Source organism: Myotis yumanensis, unplaced genomic scaffold, assembly GCF_028538775.1.
Source record: "Myotis yumanensis isolate MYYU_CA2020_CCGP unplaced genomic scaffold, mMyoYum1.0.hap1 SCAF_3, whole genome shotgun sequence".
NCBI classification, from domain to species: domain Eukaryota; kingdom Metazoa; phylum Chordata; class Mammalia; order Chiroptera; family Vespertilionidae; genus Myotis; species Myotis yumanensis.
The window spans coordinates 120,685,860-120,705,061 of NW_027223754.1; the positions used below are offsets into that span (position 1 = coordinate 120,685,860).

The window sequence follows — 19,202 nt, forward strand, 5'->3', positions numbered from 1 at the left end:
TCCAGTTCCATCCATGCTGTTGCAAATGGTAAAAGTTCCTTCTTTTTTTAGCAGCATAGTATTCCATTGTGTAGATGTACCACTGTTTTTTTAATCCACTCATCTGCTGATGGGCACTTAGGCTGTTTCCAAATCTTAGCTATTGTAAACTGTGCTGCTATGAACATAAGGATGCATATATCCGTTCTGATTGGTGTTTCTGTTTTCTTGGGATATATTCCTAGAAGTGGGATCACTGGGTCAAATGGGAGTTCCATTTTTAACTTTTTGAGGAAACTCCAGAAAGAGAGAGAGAGAGAGAGAGAGAGAGAGAGAGAGAGAAAACAATTGGTTGCATCCTGACCAGGAATCAAACCTGCAACCTTTTGATGCACAGGACAATGCTCCAATCAACAGAGCCACCCGGCCAGGGCCCAGCTTCCAATTCTAAGGAGGTTTCTAATTTCTCTATATCCTCGCCAACACTTTGCTTTCTTCCTTTTTTACAATAGTCATCCTAATGGGCAAGAAGTGGTATGTCATTGTAGTTTTCATTTGCATTTCCTTAATGACTAATAATGTTGAGTATCTTTTAATGTGCTTATTGACCATATCTTTTTTGGAGAAATGTCTATTCAAGTTGGTTATCCATTTTTGAATTGGGATTTTTGGGTGCTTTTTGTTTTTGTTTAAGTTATAGGAATTCTTTTTATGTTCTGAATATTAATCCCTTATCAGATATATGATTTGCATATATCTTCTTGCATTCTGTGGATTGTCTTTTCACTCTCTTACAGTGTCCTTTGATGCACAAAAGTTTTTAATTTTGAAGTTCAAATTACCTATTTTTTCTGGTGTTGTCTGTGCTTTTGGTGTCATATTCTAGAAATCATTGTCAAATCCAATGTCATGAAGGTTTTTCTTTGTTTTCTTCTAAGAGTTTTTGCTCTTAAGTTTAGGTTTTTGAATCATTCTGAGTTAATTTTTGTATATGGTGTAAGGTATAGGTCCAATTTCATTATTTTGTGGGTGGGAATATCTGTTTTTTTCAGCACCATATGTTGAAAAGACTCCCTTTCCCCATTGAATTGTCTTGGCATGCTTGTCAAAAATCAATTATTTCTGGCTATTATTTCTTTGCTCTCTTTTTCTTTGGTATATTGTCTGCTGTGCTCCATTTTAAGAAGTATATGGTCTTTTCCAACCTCTTTCTCATATTTACACCCACTCCCTCAAAGAAAAGGAGAATGAGAAGAAAAGTCCTAAAGGCAAAATAATTTAATATTTTGGTGAACTGTATTTGAATGCCAGGAAGAGTGCAACATCCTGGAGATGCCCAATTTTCAGATAAGCATTCAAATTGTCAGTAATGAGGAAGCATTTTATTCTATCTTGAATCCATTCCCTTACTATCTTAGGCACAGCCATTCTCTCCATTTTTTCCCTGTGTTACCAAACTTAAAGGAACCAAGTATGCTTACAAGTCATGTTGTTTTGAAATCCCACATGGGAATGAGACTAATTTTGTGTGTGTGTTTAGCCTTTAACTCATAGAAGAAGGACTGCAATTAATCACTAATTATTTATTGAGCACAATTTATATGGGACACTGTAACATAAAATTCATATACATGGTGGTAGCTTACAGTATAGTTGGGGAGGCTATATATCTATATATACAATATCTACCTCTTTCTATTTGTCTATCTATCTATGACTTGATAATTACTTGGAGATGGGAAAGGGGAAAATTGAAATAGTTAAAAAAAATTCCAGCCAAAACCGGTTTGGCTCAGTGGATAGAGCGTCAGCCTGTGGACTGAAAGGTCCCGGGTTTGATTCTGGTCAAGGGCATGTACCTGGGTTGCGGGCACATCCCCCGTGGGAGATGTGCAGGAGGCAGCTGGTCGATGTTTCTCTCACATCGATGTTTCTAACTCTCTATCTCTCTCCCTTCCTCTCTGTAAAAAATCAATAAAATATATTTAAAAAAAAAAAATTCCAAAGGTAGGGCATTTTGGGGATTGTTAAAGAGGAAGAGTAAATTTAGATTCCAGGTTTAGGATGAAGAATACTGATATTAAAATGCAAAGGCAGGAGTGAGTAAGCTATCTGGGGACAGTGAGAGGGCCAGCCTGACTAAATGAAAGGGTATGTGTGGGAGAGCACTGGTGCATATGTGGGGTGGGGCTAAATTATGTAGGCTTTTTAAATAACTAAGCAAAGGAATGTGCACTTGATGTAGTAGATAGTAGGACAGCCTTTAAAGTGTTTAAATGACATGGTTAATTTTTTTCTAACAGAGGAGTAGAGCACTGGTGTAGGTAGGATAGTCCAGGAGGGGATGTGAGAAAAATTATTAGAGCAGGGGAATTGATTCTGTTTTCACAGGACTTCCCTGGGCGGGGGGGCGGGGGGCAGATCTTTGCCCTGCGTCCAATACAAGACTGAGGTATTTCCCAAAACTTCTTATTGAAATTCACTGTTAGAAAATGCTCTGGACTCAAGATCCTATGTGATTTTGTCCAAATTCAACCTGGCCCCCTAACCTTTTGTGTTAATGGTATAAAATTCCCACTCTTAGCTCTGCTTTGGTTTGGCACTCTATCTAGATTGCCTCACTGTGGTGCCGTGTTTATAAAGCATCCAAGCTACAGGCAAGGCTATAATTTTAGTTTCCTTCTTTTTGCAGAAGGTCAAAGTTTTCTAAAGATATTAGTGCAGCGGTTCTCAACCTGTGGGTTGCAACCGACCTCTTTGGGGGTCGAACAACCCTTTCACAGGGGTCGCCTAAGACCATCGGAAAACACATATATAATTACATATTGTTTTTGTGATTAATCACTATGCTTTAATTATGTTCAATTTGTAACAATGAAATTGGGGGTCACCACAACATGAGGAACTGTATTAAAGGGTCGTGGCATTAGGAAGGTTGAGAACCACTGTATTAGTGGATCAAATGGAATTGTGTCTTTTTGAAAAGGTACATGAACAATGGGAGACATTGCATTTGACCTTTAGGATCTTCTCCCTACTTCTCCCCCTCCTCCCCTAGATGCTAAGCCTTGTCAGGGCCTAGTACTTTCTCTTCATTCATTGCTTTCCCACAACAGCTGGAAATTGCATGTGATGCACACAAGTGGTTCCGGATGCTCAGTTCCAGACAGGTCGGCCGGGTCTTGCTAGATGATATTCGGGAGAGTAAAGAGTGTCCTGTGTGCTGGAATCAGGGGAGATGCAAGGACACCTGTGAGCATTCCAGAGCACAGTGTTGGACAATGGCATTGAGGAGCCTCTGGGGTGATTTGCCCCGTGGTCAGAGCTGCCTGCATTTTTACCCTCCCTTCTTGGCCTCAACACTCCCAACACTGGAATTTCTTCAGATGACTACCGTGTTTGGTTTTCAACCAGGACAAACACAGAAAAGAGATTTCTTTTTCTGTCTGCTTTTGCTGAATGGAATATCTTCGTTCTACTTACTGGTCATGCCTTAGACACTGTGGGGCTGGTTAGGACATTAAACTCTGAGCACATAGGACTCCTAGCTTTACTGAATCCTTTTCCATATCTTGAGTACAAACTTCATCCTTCCCCTTACCCCACAAAGCCCTTCAATCTATGGGTAATTCTACAGCCAATTCCCAGCTAATATTCTTCCCATAAATTGTTATTTCAGCTAAACTTTCCCAAACTTGGGCATTCTTACCAAATATTTTGGGCTTCCTCACAATCTAGCTATCTTCCTATCTGCATGCTTTTCTGGTATAATTTTAAAATAGTGAAAAATCTCCTCTTATTTTAAAGGGTGCACAATAAGTTCAGCCCCCTAAGGGATGTTGCAGAAATCTGCATACCTAATTCCAGCCATCCCAGAGTTTCAGGTAAAATTTCTGAGAAACCTTTATGTTTTGCTTGGTGTGTGTGTGTGTGTGTGTTTTCACCATTTCCCCCCTTTAACTGAAAATCGTGAGGAACAAGAAAAAGGATTGTGAATCATAATCATTAAAAATAACATGCACACACAAACACACGGAGAGGCTTTGCACTTCCCATTTCTGACTCAGGGCTCAGGAGGTAGAGGCAACTCCAGGTGAGTAAATTTGCAGATGCCCATGCGTGTCCGGAACAGTCCCTGAGGGTCATTAGAGACTGTCAAGTGGGGGCGATGGGGCCAGTCTTCCGTTTTGGTTTTCTTTCAGAACTTTTGTCCAGGGAGCATCCTGTTCTGTTATATGCATACCCACTGCAGCCTTCAAATTGCTAGGTGGAGAACAATACTCAAGTGCCTGGCATTGGGTTAGAAATAGAAATAGCACTCAGCAGTCCTCCCCCACAAGCCCTTCTGTATTTTGCCTCTCCTTCTCCACCCCACTCAGATCCCCAGAGCTTAACCCCATCCTCACTCAACAGTTGAAGGCATTTTTAAATGTTTTCAAATATACCCTTGATCCTTGCACATATTTATTAAGCAGCTCCATACCCTCCAGAACATTAGGCATAAAGCTGAGCATCTTCCTCCCTCACACACTTGGGTCTGGCCAGCTGGGAGTTCTGCTGAGTTGGGGCCTCTCAGAAGGGAGCTTGAGCCTAGTCTTTGAGTGAGGGACCCAATGGGGTGGAGGCTGTGCTCCTTGGGGATTTGCATTTTGCAGGCTCTATTTAGAAGCAGTTTTCCTGCTTCTAGAAAGCAGTGGCCCACTCTGGCTATAATTATGACTAGAAAATCACTTTCTCTCAAAAACTCTATTTTCAGGTTTTTGCTATGTTTTTTAAAATGGCCTTGCAGACAGGTGGTCCCCAGTGCATCCTGTCTCCTGAGGAAGGAGCCTGGGGCTGTTTAGTAAAATGTCACTCTGCTACCTTGGAGTTACCTGAGTTATCTTGGAGGAACTGAGGTAGGGCCTTAGGGACAGCAGGGACTGAAGATTCTTGTTTTCATCACCTCGCCAGTCAGTGAAGTCTTGAGTAGGTTCATTGCGTAGACAGACCTAGAAGACAGGATTCCTGGATTGTGTACCCACTTTCCCCCTAATCAGACCTATACTACTTCCATCCAGATAGCATCACACAATGGCCAATGGAGCCAGGCTACCTAGGTTCAAATCCCACATTACTAGTTGTGTGACCTGCTTGCTCATTGTGTGAACTTGGGCAAGTTCCTGAATAATGGTATCTACCTTAAAGGATTATTGTGAGGAAAGAAAGCTGTGGTGGGATCATGCAGGCCTCTGACATGCTCGGCCTTGATCTTTGGACTGCAGATCCCTGCCTTAGTGATTGGCCTGTCCCTGTAGCCAATCCTCACACCCGAGGCCTCCTGTTTGGCCCAGGGTGTGGAAGGACTTGACCTGGCCAACTGGGATTTTGGCAAGGGTCTCTTGAGCACCTGATGGGCTCCAGAAATCTGCCCCAGGTGATTCTGGCTTCACCTCCAGGCCTGGCCCACACTCAGAGCCCATGCTCTGGGCACAGTGGTGCCATCTTTAGTGAGCCTGTGGCATTCTATGGCTGTGCCCAGCAAGTTGCCTCCACTTCTCTTGAACCCCCAGCCCATTCTAGGCTTTTATGATCAGAGTCCTCCTTGCTTTGTCTTATGCATCCAAATCCTACCCAAATCTATCAGGTCCACTTAATCTTACCTTCTCTGTGCCGCACCAGCACAGCCATGGGTGAACCTGAGGCAAGGCGGGTGGGGGGGTGAGGGAGTCGGGGGGCGGTGAAGGATTAGAAAAGACAGACAAGAGAATAAAGCTGGGGCTAGGTGGGATGCTGCCCTCTGATTAGAGAGACAGTGCCACAGCCTGCAAGCCTAGTCTTTATTTTATAGCTAGATTCCACGAGACACAGTAAGGGCGTGGTCAAGATGTTTACAATGTTCTCATGGGTTTAGAATCTACTCAATTACATGCACCTGACCAAGCTTTGTTTACTTGCTGCACCTCCGGAAGCTCATATCACTCAGAGCCACGTGAGACCACAGGTTTGGACCATAAGGTCAAGCTTACAACTATAGCTCATTAGTCCGAGGCTTGAACCTGTCCAAGCACTGTAGCCGCTCTCCACACTTCTCCATGAAGCCTTCCCTGACTTTCCAGCTCACACCACCAGCCTCACTGTCCTAAGTTTCCTAATTACTTATTCCATTTATTTGGAAATAAGAAATGTGCTTAATTATAGTTCCCAAAAATATTCAAGTATCTGTTTGGTTACAAGTCACAGGGGTGGGGGCACTGGGGACAGATCATCTATCAAGAAGCTTAAACTCTTAGGCAGTGGTTCTCAACCTTGGCTGCACATTAGAATTCTGTTTCTTTGTTATGGGGTGGGGCCACAACATTAGTAACAAAGAAACAGAATTTCCAGAGGATGAGGCCCAGAAATCAGGATTTTAAAAAGATTCCCAGGTGATTCTAATGTGCAGCCAAGGTTGAGAACCACTGCTCTAAGGGGATGGCCTGAAAAAAATCCCTATTGTCATATGTTCCTTTTCAGGTCTGATGTTAATATTTAACTAAATAATGATGATGATGATGATGGTAAGTAAACAATTTGGAGTCCTTGCTATGTGCCAGTACTGTACTAAAAACTTACCTAAGCTATCTGATGCCTTAATAGTAGTATTCCTATAAGGTAAGGTTGTTATTAATCCTACTATACAGATAAAGCAACCAAGATGCAGATAGGTTCAATATTGCCCAATGTCAGTATTTGAGTCAGACAGTCTGACCCCATTGTTCATATCTTAATCATGTGTCATATTTTTCCTGAGTTTCACCTTTTCTGTTTCAGTAGAATGAAACTCTTTGAAGGCAGGCACCTGTCTCATCCTTCCCCACAACCCCTGCAGCATTTAGTACATCCTTGCCTTGCAGGTAAGAGGCAGACATAGGTGTAAGTACTCAATCAATATTCAGGGATGCCATAGTTAACAGGCCCTGCAGCAGAAAGGAGAAGGGATTGTCCAAGGTTTTTCTTAGTTCTGGGGTGACAGAATTGGGAAAGGAGACCAGGAGTCCAGGGCCCAAATACTGCTGTGTATACCTCTTACTCTCACTGCCTTCTTGCTAACCCAGTTCTCCCTCCGTTACCATGGAGGCATGTAGCTGATCATTAGGAAGGCCTCTTCACACCATGGACATTAAGAACAGGCCTTTGCCTTAGCCGGTTTGGCTCAGTGGACAGAGCGTTGGCCTGCAGACCAAAGGGTCCTGGGTTCAATTCCAGTCAAGGGCATGTACCTTGGTTGCAGGCTCTTCCCCAGTCCGGATCCTGATCCGGGCTCATGCGGGAGACAGCCAATCAATGTGTTTCTCTCATATCAATGTTTCTCTCTGTCTTTCTCTCCCTCTTTCACTCTCCCTAAAAATCAATAGAAAAATATCCTCGGGTGAGGATTAACAACAACAACAAAAAAGCACAGGCCCAGAAATATTAGTGACTTCAGGTTAATGCTTACCAGGACCAGGGAGTCCCAAACATTGCCTAGAACTGCAAATGCTCTGTCTTGAGGACAAACTCATCCTGTCTCCAAATGTACCAGCTTCCAGCTTCCCTCAGAATTTCTCTCGATATTTGTCAAATTAGTGATTGTGTGTGTGTGTATACATATATTGTATATATATGTCCATGTATTGTATATACATATATATATCCATATATATATATTGGGGTTTTTTTACTTTTCTTTTTTCAATTTTATTTTTTAATTAGAGTTCATATTCAATATTATTTTGTATTATTCAGGTATACAGCATAGTATTTAGATAATCATATACTTTACAAAGTGACCCCCAATATTTTCAGTACCCACCTGGCACCATACATAGTTATTAGAATATTTTGACTATATTCCATATGCTGTATTTTACATCCCTGTGACTATTTTGTAACTATCAATATGTACTTCTTAATCTTTTCACCTTTTCACCCAGCCCCCCAACTTCCCTCTGGCAACTATCGATCTGTTCTTTTTGTCTATGAATCTGCTTCAATTTTGTTTTGTTAATCCTCACCCAAGGATATTTTTCCATTGATTTTTAGAGAGAGTGGGAGGGAGAGGGAGAGACAGAGAGAAACATCAATATGAGAGAGACACATTGATTGGTTACCTCCTGAATGCAGCCCAACCAGGGCTGGGGAACCTGCAACCAAGGTATGTGCCCTTGACTGGAATCAAACCTGGGACCCTTCAGTCCACAGGCCGATGCTCTAACCACTGAGCAACTGGCTAGGGCAATCTGCTTCAATTTTGTTTGTTTATTTTGTTCTTTAGAGTCCACATATAAGTGAAACTACCAGTATATGATATTTTATTGTGTTTTACTTATACATCTTATTTCCTCCACTATACAGCAAGTTATTGAAAGCAGAATTCAAATAGTATTTATTCATATATTTTTCTATATCCTAGTACATATTTATGCTCCCCCAAGTCCCCCAAATCCTAGTATCCTAACCTAATTAGAGTTCCAAAAATATTTCTTGGATAAGGCAATTTTAAAAATCAGACAATAAGTTAGTAGCCAATGTAACCCTAATAAATTTAATTTAAGTAAATAAATAAAAATAATGGCATTAAAATCACCAAAAAATAAAAAATAAAGAAAAGAATAATTAGATGGAAGAATTTGAATATGTATGGCCTCCCCTTCAATCCTCCTTTGAACTGCTCATACTCTTATACAACCTGTAAAAATATCTAGACAACTATAATTTCAGGGTCTTAGAAAGCCAGTCTAGAATTGAGCCCAGCAAGGTAAAATGATAGAGAACAATGAATCATTTGCATAGTACATTGCAGAGCAGCAGTTCTCAACCTATGAGTCACAACCCCTTTGGCAATCGAACAACCCTTTCACAGGGGTCGCCTAAGACCATCCTGCATATCAGATATTTACATTATGATTCATAACAGTAGCAACATTACAGTTATGAAGTAGCAACGAAAATAATTTTATGGTTGAGTCACAACATGAGAAACTGTATTTAAAGGGCCAGAAGGTTGAGAACCACTGTTGTAGAAGAAAAGGATGAAACATAGAGTTCAGGACGGGGGTAGAGGAAGGGCTGTAATAGCAATGAATTTCATTCTTTGAAATATTGCCCAACATCCTGGTATTTGGGGAATTTACCTCCCTTGCCTGATACAAACTGTGGCCTCTCTAGCCAAGCCTGGCAGCCTGGACTGTCACTGCGGAGCTGTTGGTTTTCCCCTGAGCCCCTCCAGACCTACTGCACTCTCATTCATCTCAGGGCACATATTGGGTGCAAACTAAGTGTAAGGATAGATGCTCTTGGGACAACTGAGCTTGGACTCAAATTGGTAAATAACCACTGAGCTTTTAGATTCAGAACTATGCCTTGTGTGCATGGGAAAAACCTCCCTGATTTGGGTTCAATCATTCAGGGCCTCACAGCATTGAGCAGGCTGAGCGGGCTGCCTCAGCGAGAAGATGAGCTCTAGGAAAAGGTGTCCTCACACAGGATCTGAAGGTAAAAGGAGAGCTGCCCCAGTGGGTAGGTGGGAGGATGGGTGGAGCTGGGAGATCCTTCCCAGAGATGAGAGCAGCTTTCCATTTCAAGGACTACAGGTCTGCAGGCCCACAGTTCTTAGGATGGAAACTTACAAAAATAGCACTGTCAGGAGGGACTCTTCACTCTCCAGTGGACTCTGTTCCTAAGCCTCTCTCTTGGTTCCTTTCACCTCACACCAGCTACCCAAAGAACCTAGCCTTGAAGCAGTCCACCTTTGTGTTGCTCCCTCTTAGAGCAGGCAGCCTTTTCCCATTCAGTGTCCCAAAATCTAAGAAGCCTATAATAGCAGTTGGATAAGGGGACACTAGAGGTCCCATTAAAAGTCATATGGGAATTTTAGAGCTTACATCTATGGAAAACCAAGAGAAGATAAATTTAAACTTGTTGAAAGCAACCAACACAAAAGCAGGATTTCTTAACCTGGGGTCCATCAATCCCCAAGGAAGTCCGTGGCAAATTCAGGGGTGGACAAACCAATGAAATTGTGTGTAAAATTATATATGTTTGTGTAGGTGTGGCTGCATTTCTTCTGGAACAGGGTTCATAATCTTTATCAGATTCTTTTTTTAAATATATTTTTTTATTGATTTTAGTGAGAGAGAGGAAGGGAGAAGGAGAGAGAGAGAGAGATGAAACCTCCATGAGAGAGAAACATCAACATGGATTGGCTGCTTCCTGCACACCCCCTACTGGGGATCAAGCCCGCAACCCGGGCATGTGCCCTGACCAGGAATTGAACTGGTGACTTCTTGCTGCATGGTCCACGCTCAACCACTGAGCCATACCAGCTGGGCTATCAGATTCTTCATTGAATTCTATCAGATCTCCTCAAAAGTTAAACAAAACAAAGATTTTTTTCTAGAGGATAAAGGTGGGAATAGGGTGTCAGGGGAATTTGGAGGACATTCCAGCTCCTCCCACTTCCCATGTGTTGGAAACATGTGTACAGTGGGAAACAATGACAAATACAGGGAAGTGACGGGTCACTCTTTAGAAAAGACCTCCAAACCCTGAGAATTTCCAAGATTTTCTTATAAAAGTTGTCCTCCTCTCCTTAAGTAACACTACTCTTTCTTACCTGTCCCTCTTCCTTCCATTTTGTCTTCACTGCTACAGGAGAACTTATTCTAGCAGCTGCTACTTGTTCAACGGGACTAAGGTTAGAAGGGAAGAGGTGCTTGTTTGTCAGTCTGGAATGAGGAGCCAGGGTCCAGGAAAGGTTGAGTATGTCGTTTATGTGATTCAGTAGTTACCAAACTTTTCAAGCTTACAACACTTCAAAAACACCTCTGGATTCCTCCAAGGAATTGTAATTATACTTTCAGTATCTGTGAAGGAAAAATTGCATGCTGATAAAAAGCTACTATGCATTAAATAATCCTTTAATATTTTAAAAATCACAGCAGCATCTGTGTGTGTTTGAAAACTAGCTCAGCACCTACCTGTGAGATGAATTATTTGTTTGGGTGTAGGCAGTGTTGGTTGTGCATCAGGATGCAAGGCCCCCATGCTGTAACTGAGGACCCTCTCCCACTCCCACAAAGTGGGAATCACTGGTCTAATTTAATGTCTTCACTTTATAGATGAGGAAACTTTGGTCTAGGAAAATGAAGTTCCTAGTAAGGTAGGATAGAGCCCATTCCAGAACCTATTTCTCCTAATCATCTCCTGGCCTTTTTGCAGGATGCCCAGGCAGCTATAAATGCTCTTAGGGCATCCAGTCTCCCATTGGCCCTGGAACAGCCTCATCTCCCACACCCACAACCACACCTCCCCCTCTCTTCCCTCACTGAGAAGTCTCCAAAGGTCACCTAAGGGAAGAAATGACTCTTGAGAGTTTTCCAGAGCTAGGAAACAATCAGACAAGAGGGTCAGCTGCAATACCAGATCTTGGCCATAAACTGGAACACAAACTATAACAATGGCTGTCATGGGCTCTGTGTGCCAGCCATGGGCTTATCCCAACCTCATTTAGTCCTTACATCAACCCTGTGAGTTAAGTATCATTATCCTTTTCATTTACAGACTAGTGGCCCGGTGCACAAAAATTGTGCACTGGTGGGGTGGGGGAGAGTGAGACCCTTAGCCCGGGCCTGTGCCCTCTCACAGTCCAGGACCCCTCAGGGGATGTCCACCTGCTGGCCTAAATCAGCAGTCAGACATCCCTCTCCCAGTCCAGGGCTCTCTCAGTCCAAGATCCCTTGCTCCTTACCATCTGCCTACAGCAGAGGCAGGAGAGGCTCCCACCACCGCCACTGCACTTGCCAGACGTGAGTCCGGCCTCTGGCTCCTGCGTTGAGCGTCTGCCCCCTGGTGGTCAGTGTGCATCATAGCAACCGGTCATTCCGCTGTTCAGTCAATTTGCATATTAGGGTTTTATTATATACGCTGAGGAGACTGAAGCTTAAAGAAGTGAATGACAATGGCACAGAGTTACTAAAGGCCTCAAAGATAGGATTCAAAGCCAAGTCTAAATTGAGACCCTGAGATGGTGACCACTGTGCTTCACAGGACTATGTTATGCAAGGCTGACTGGGCTCAGATTCTCGCATCTTCTTTAGGACTAAATTGTTTTGTTACCCCTTTACTCAGGAATCATCCTAAAACTAGTCCCAGTTTAACAGTAATGTGTAACCCTCTCTCTACCAGGAGACGGAAAGTGTCTTTGCCACATCTTCTAGGGACCCAGGTGGATTCCATGGACAATACTTAATCCTTGAGGGCAGAGACACCTACTTTTTAATATTCTAGCTCATAACCCCTATACAGGGGGGTTGGAAATGGTGAGTTCCTGTGCTCATCTACCTCTGCTCAGGCTGTTCTCCATCCTAAAATGCTCCTTCCCCAGTTCACCGATTAATGAAAGAGTATAGGCTAATGTAAAGCTTCCCCTTCTTCATGAAGCTCTTCAGGACTATATGAATCTGTTTTTTCTCATTTTCTCTTTGGCCTTAAACACAGCTTCTGCTTTTTAACTCTTTGTTGTTGTTGTCCTCACCCGAAGATATTTTTCCATTGATTTTTAGAGAGAGTGGAAGGGAGGGGGAGAGACAGAGAGAGAGGAACATCAATATGATAAAGACACATTGATTGGTTGGGTCCTGCACGCGCCCCTGCAACCGAGGTACATATCCTTGATGGGAATCGAACCCAGGACCCTTCAGTCCACAGGCTGACTCTGTGGGCCAACGCTCTATCCACTGAGCCAAACCGACCAGGGTTGCTTTTTAACTCTTCTGACTCATGTGTAAGAGTCTTATATCCCACCAAGCTTTTTGAAAGCATTCTGTGACCCCCCCACCCCCACCCCAAGTGCCCAGCTTGGGGCTGGGCATACCATACACTACTAATAAATACTTGCTGAATTAAATCTGGTGGTCTTTAGAACAAATTTCCTCCCTCCTGGACCATTTATTCTGGCTACAGCTTCCCTCCAAAGTAATTGGTGTTTCCCCTCTCCCAATCCCTACCCAATTCCCCATGAGGCTCATGAACTTTGAAGGTACTGGGATGTGTTTTTGCTACCTTGTCAGAAACCAGTCTGATATTTCTGAGACTCTTCTGTCTATGAGCCCACATGGCTCTGCCTGGAAGACATGACTCCAGTGTTTCTGCACCTGAGCAGGGCTCTCATAAAGCCCTAAGAGACCATGCAAGGCTTTAGCAGCTCAGCCTTTTAAAACCACCTGAGTCCAGGCAGTGGGTTCAAGGCAAGACCCACAGAAAGGTGTGTGCACTGTTCTTCAACACTCTCATCATTTTCTCAAGGGCTCTTGTTAACCAAGTGTGTTTGCCTTTTCCTCCCCAGAGAGGCTGAGAACCTCTTTATCTCTTCAGACTGAGACTGGACGTCTGGGGTAAGAGGCAATTCATCTCCTGATCCAACACTGCTGTCTCCCCAGAGCCCAGGACTCTGGCATTGTGACTGAGCAGGCCCTCCAGCCACAGTGCTGTAGACTGACCTTCATTGGGTCAACCTAAGCTGCTAACTAAAGCCTGCTGGGAGTCTTGAGCAAGTAACACACCTCTCTGAACCTCAGTTTCCTCATCTGTAAAATGGAGAGATGGGCATTGATCCCTAAACTCCTTCTTGCACTAATGTTCCAGAGTTCTAAAATAGCACCACCTTCCCAGCCCTTCCCCCACCTCTACTCCCACCCCCCACTGCGTCCCACAGGATTATTAACCACACTGCAGCCAGGGCTGGACCTTGGCATTGTTCCTACAGGTTGGGGTAGTTTTATTGACAGAACAGGGTTAACATTATCAGCACCTGAGAAAACTGCAGAAGGGCACAGAAGGGTCTTTTATGACATTTGACATTAAATCAATAAATCAGATTCTCCTCTAGTTACCTTTGGAAAATGCTTTATTCGTTTCCAACTACCAGAGTACTATTACTCACTGAATAATTTTAAAAAATATTTATTTGCTGATTTAAGAGAGGGCAAGAGAGAGAGAGAGAGGAAGTGTGTGTGAAACATTGACTTATTGTTCCACTTATTTATGCATTCATTGGCTTTTTGTATGTGTCCTGACCGGGAATGGAACCCTCAACTTTGGCATTTCGGGATGACTCTCTAACCAACTGAGCTACCAGCCAGGCCACTCAATAATTTTAATAAAATTAATAATATCTGAAAATTTTACCTCTTCTTTACAGTTTATAAAATGGTTTTACATCTACCACCTCCTTTTTAATTATTTTTTTATCCTCACCCAAGGATATGTTTTTATTGATTTTACAGAGAGAGGTAAGGAGAGAGAGAGACAGAGAAAAAGAAACATCAAGTGAGAGAGAAACATCAATTGGTTGTCTCCCCCACACACCCTGGCTGGGAATTGAACCTGAAATCTTTTCATGTACAGGACGATGCTCCAACCAATGGATCCACCTGGCCAGGGCTCCTATCTCATTTTTAAAACCTCATGACAACTCCATGTATAAGATAGGGATTATTATTCCCATTTTGCAGACCAGATAAATAGGTAACCTAAGTTACTCAACCAGAATGATAAAGCTGAGAATGGATGTACTGTGTCCTAAATAGAAGCCACAGGGACCTAGAAGCCAGGTGCAAACGCATGCCCTTTTCAGGATGATTACTTCACTGTGAGAGAACTCAGTGTGAGCATTTGAAGGAACCTCTCGATAATATACACATTATATGCAAATAATATGAAGACTTGGTTATGGAGTTTTTGAACTAAGAGATTGCTGGTGTTTTGCAAAGGGACACTATAGTGCTCATTCTCTTCCTTCCCACAAGCAAGAGCAGAGAAAGCAGAGGAGATGGTGAGGGAAAGGATACGGGGCCATTTCCAGCCTGCTTTGTTCTTTCTTCTGATCATTTTTGTGTGGGAGAGAGAGAGTGGAAAGGGATGTAGGGATCTTTGGCCAGTCAAGGCCTTGGGAAAGAGGAAAAAGCTCCCTATGTATGGCCCCTTCCCCTTCCTTTTCCCACCCCACAGCTTCTGCCTGGAGCGAGGCAGGATCAGAGAACCCTCTTGAGAGGGTTTCCTTCATGAAGCCCAGGGCCTCCCACTATGGAAGGGCAGCAATGAAAGTCTGCAGTGGGAGCACGAGGCTCGAGCTGCAATCTCTCCCACACACCACAGGTCTGATTAAGGTCATGCCTGCCGTGACTCAGGCTCACTTCTAGAAAGTGGCAGAGTGTGATTCTTTTCTCTAGGAAGGAAAAGACTGAAAATAGTGACCATGTTACACTATCACCACCCTGAAACTGGGCAAAGGAAAATGAGGTGATGCTTAAGATGGTAAAGCTGAAACTTCACACTCATGTTCCTGTCTGGAGAGTAAATCAGTTGAACTCTGGGTACCTCTTCTGGAACTTTATATTCTGTGCCCTGGGCCCATCAGAAAGTACAACAAGTCGGAGGCAGGAAAGGCACTGGGTGAGGCAGGAAGGGCTGTTTGTTTTGGCTCTCCAAGGAAGACTTGCTGATCTGAATCCATCGGGAGACTATAGGGCTGTCGACAACATTTCTTAGAAAAGACAACCACTCCAATTGCACTTACCAAAGGCCAGGAACGTCAAACAAATTATCTTGTTTAATCCTCACAACATCTCTGTAACAGAGGAACTATTCTGAACCTCATTTACATGGGGTGAAGGTCAAAGTCACCAGCTAGTAGGTGCTCAGGGTGGGTGACCCCAGAGCCTGCACTCCTGGCCAGAGCACAGCACAGCCTCCATGTGGGAGCTGGGTGTGGACAGAGGTCTCTGGGCACGAGACTTTGAACAGCAATACCCAGAGAATGACCAGCCAGGTGCAGGCTCAGGCTTGAGGGTGACTTTAGAGAGCCCTTTGCTAGGAAGAGGGCCCTGGCCCACTGCCCCACTATAGTTACCCAACCTCTGGGGCTAAATAAAGAGAGCCGAGGTGAGGAAATCAACACATCCTGGGGAAAGAGCAAAGAGAAAATGCGCAGACACCATGGGGCCTGGAGGCCGAGGGTCAAGGGCACCTGGGAGCCTGGCTGAGGGCTGTGGCCAGAGCCACTGCACTTGGCTATGTGAGCCTCCACCTGCAGTGACCTCCTTGGGAGCTCAGGGGACCCTGAGAAAAAGCACAGGGGCCAGGCTGGTCCTTTTATCCAAGGAGCTCGAGAGCTTTACAGACACCCCTTAATAACAAGCCCAGGAAAAAGGGGGAGGCGAACTGTGTTTTGGCCAGGACACTTACCTCATCAGCTATTGTGAAGACAGGTCTGGGAGGCAGAAGCAAGGCTGGGGGCGGGGGCGGGGGCGGGGGCGGGGGCGGGGAAGGAGTAGGAAGCAGGGTTAGAGGGCTTCTCAGCACAGGACTGGGGTTTTAACTGCCAGGGAGAAGCCAGGGAAGCCTTTGCAGGGACAGTAGGCTTTGGCTGCCACATGTCCCTCCCCATTGTCTTTCTTCTGCCGTCCTCTTAGCATGTTCCAGGCTTCTGCACAACCTGGCTTAGGTTAGAGGACTCAGGACAACAGCAGGGGCAACACACTCTTTTTTAGCATTGTAAATGCCAGCAGCTTATAGCATTTATTTTGGAAGATGAGCACCCAGGGATTTTTAATCCTTTGTCAGCATAACCAGGGATTCTTTTCTCCAGAATTAGGTCATATAAGAGGCTGCCAGCCCTGGCTGGTGTGGCTCAGTTGGTTGGGTGGCACCCTGTGGGAGGCAGCAGATCGATGTTTCTCTCTCTCCCTCTCCCTTTCCTTTCTCTAAAAATCCATAAAGTTAGTTTTAAAAAAAGAGCTGCCGTATGGAAGGGTATATTCCCTTTCGGACAAATTTTAAAGGGATAGGAAGGAAAACACTATGCAGTTCCCTTACACCATCCAGAAATCTAGCTTCTAATTTATAAATTGGTAGATAGATTCATTTCACAGTCAAGAAGGCCCTGATCTTGGCATCTTGGCCTCCTTCCTATTTGGTGGGGGTGAGTTTCCTGATGAATCCTGTGACAATGTTATTGTCATCCCTGGGACCAGAGCAATCACATTTTTCGCTGTAACAAAGAGAGCACCTACACAGATGATTTTCTGGCAACTCATTCCTGAAAACTGTGCTGCCACCACCCAAGGATCCAGACAAGTATCCGCCTCAGATCAAGCCCTCTCGCCATTATAATTATCTCTAATATAGAAATTATGTCTATAATAGAAATTTTATCTCTGTATTTCTATATCTATATTGCTACTCCCCCCAAAAAATCAGAGAGACCATGGAAGTGCAAAAATATCCTGGAATCCCTGCTTGGCCTCTGTGTTTAATGTCAGAGTTATGAGCTTGTGAGCTAAATGGAAGAGGTCAAGACCTCAGGCTTACGTACGTCTTTCACCACGCTTAGGACCACAGCCTCCTCACCCCAGGCAGCTTCCCTGTCTTTGCGTGACAGCTGTTTGTTTTTCATAGGGCACTGATAATGCATGCTACCCGGCATGTGAAGGCATAGTCCTGCCCTCAGGCCTCTGGGAACCTGAGCTGGAGAGATACTCAGCTCTGGGTGCAAACACAGCTCAAAAGGCAGGCAGGCTGAGCCCTGAGATGTGGGGCCTTTGTTTCCTTCTCTGGGGGAAAAATGAGCTAACTACATTACTTCTTTGAAGAAGGTGGCACACAGGGGGAGTAACCAAGATGTCCTTTGATGGGGATAAGAGAGAGGCTGGAATCATGTTAGGGCCCAGGCACTAAAGAATGCCTGTAGATGGAGGAGGGAAGCATGGCCTAGGCAAGTGGGAAACAGTGGAGGTAGAGAGGGAGGGAGGACAGGCCACTAGAGGAGAAAATGAGAGGGCACAGCTGGGAGAAGAGTGCCATCTGCTGAGCTTCCCACGGGAACCATGAGGCACACTGCCACTTCCCCACCAGCCCAGCACTGACTGACCCAAATCAAGCCCTGGTGAGCAGGTACCCATGGAGAAATCTGGAAAATAAAGGCAAAAAGAATTGGAAAGCCTGATCTTTGGGAGACTCAAGCCAGACCAACCAATTCCTTTCCTAGTATCATTCCTACTGGCTGTGGGTCTTGGGTGAGTTGTGTTACTGTATTCCTGGGCAAGTAGTGTTACCTGTACTGTGTGCTTATTCTTTCTCAACTTCACCTTCCTCTCCTAGAAAATGAGTTCTTGGAGGATTTAAATGAAATGATAGCTGGTAAGTGCCTGACACAGTGGAGGTACATTCATTTCTCCTTCCAGGGAAGATAAGCCATTTAGTCTTTAAAATATATAGTGAGGCCCTAGCTGGTTTGGTTCAGTGGATAGAGCATTGACCTGCAGACTGAAGGGTCCCAGGTTTGATTCCAGTCAAGGACACATGCCTAGGTTGCAGGGTTGGTCTCCAGTAGGGGACATGCAGGAGGTTGTCAATCAATGATTCTTTCTCATCATTGATGTATCTATCTATCTATCTATCTATCTATTTCTCTTCCTTTCTGAAATCAATAAAAATATATTTTTAAAAAATACATGGTGAGATTTAGAATTAGAGAAAAAAGTCATTTTACATTTTTCTGAGAAGCCACAGAAACGACAGATGTAACACAGCTGTCACAGGGGGGTTGCTCATCAGTTTGTGGGAGCTATTCCTGGTGTGCCAGAGCACCTCCCAAAATCAGGCCAGCCAGGGATGGCAGGGGAAGAAGAATGAGGCTGGGGTCCAGGGCTAGGGTCCCAGCCCAGGCTCTGCCAGTGACCTGTGTGGCTTTAGGCACATCGCTAAGCCTCCACGGACACACTTTGCCTGATGCCTTTTGCCCCTTTTATCACAGATTTGGAATCTGTGATTCCATGAGGCCTGCTTAGCACTCCTTGCAAAATCCGTGATTGATCTGCTAGCCAATCAATCAGGCAATCAGCCTATCTGTTCATTTAGTTCAACGCCAAGTCTTTTATGGTTGCAATGATGGAAGGACCTAATGTGCCAGTGGCTGGGCTGCAGCGGCATGGCTTGCAAGGATAGCCAGATCTTTACAAAGATCAGTAAAGACTTGTACACTTTTTTAAAATATATATATTTTATTGATTTTTTTTTACAGAGAGGAATGGAGAGGGATAGAGAGTTAGAAACATCGATGAGAGAGAAACATCGATCAGCTGCCTCCTGCACCCCGCGCCCCCCCCCCCCCCACTGGGGATGTGCCCACAACCAAGGTACATGCCCTTGACCAGAATCGAACC

General features: G+C 44.3%; 1 protein-coding gene and 1 long non-coding RNA gene across 2 annotated transcripts in view; one reads left to right on the forward strand and one right to left on the reverse strand.

Moving 5' to 3' along the window:
- Positions 1 to 19,202, forward strand: part of NINJ2 (ninjurin 2) — an 83,149-nt gene that overhangs the window by 21,052 nt on the left and 42,895 nt on the right. The gene's annotated exons all lie outside the window — the stretch shown is intronic.
- LOC139005250 (uncharacterized) lies at positions 1,348 to 5,679 on the reverse strand. The gene is made up of 3 exons (XR_011470650.1): positions 5,622 to 5,679; positions 4,854 to 4,970; positions 1,348 to 3,202 (listed from the first exon to the last, which is right to left on the reverse strand). It is a non-coding gene; the product is annotated as an uncharacterized lncRNA (long non-coding RNA).